Below are 484 nucleotides of genomic sequence, written 5' to 3' on the forward strand. Positions count from 1 at the left end.
AATCACTGTAAAAATAAAAAATAATATTAAAAATTATCTCATGAAAATTGCGGAAAAAGATCATATGCAAGAAGATTATTGTAATTTTTTTTATCGTACAACATACGAGATAACTGAATTTTAAACTAATATCTTCTCATCTTATCGCAAAAGCTATTCTCAAATTTTCCCCATTAAGCCATGCAAGCATCAATTATTCGAAAATGATGTAACACTCTCTAGAATATCAAGATTTTTTAATCTATAATCTAAACAATGGTTGAATATAAAAAGAAAAGAAAAGAAAAGTTAAGAATAGGCTTAATATTTTAAAATGATTTCATCAAGATATTATTTTCAAATAAAAATAATAGATATAAAAATGTATTTAATTGTTTTCAAAGACAAAATTTTTCTAAAATTTTTGTTCTTCAAAATAAAGATAAAAAATATTTTAATATTTTTGTTTAAAATATAATTTAAATATAATATAAAATGTGCAACC

This window comes from Arachis ipaensis, chromosome B07 (genome assembly GCF_000816755.2).
Source record: "Arachis ipaensis cultivar K30076 chromosome B07, Araip1.1, whole genome shotgun sequence".
Taxonomy (NCBI): Eukaryota; Viridiplantae; Streptophyta; class Magnoliopsida; order Fabales; family Fabaceae; genus Arachis; species Arachis ipaensis.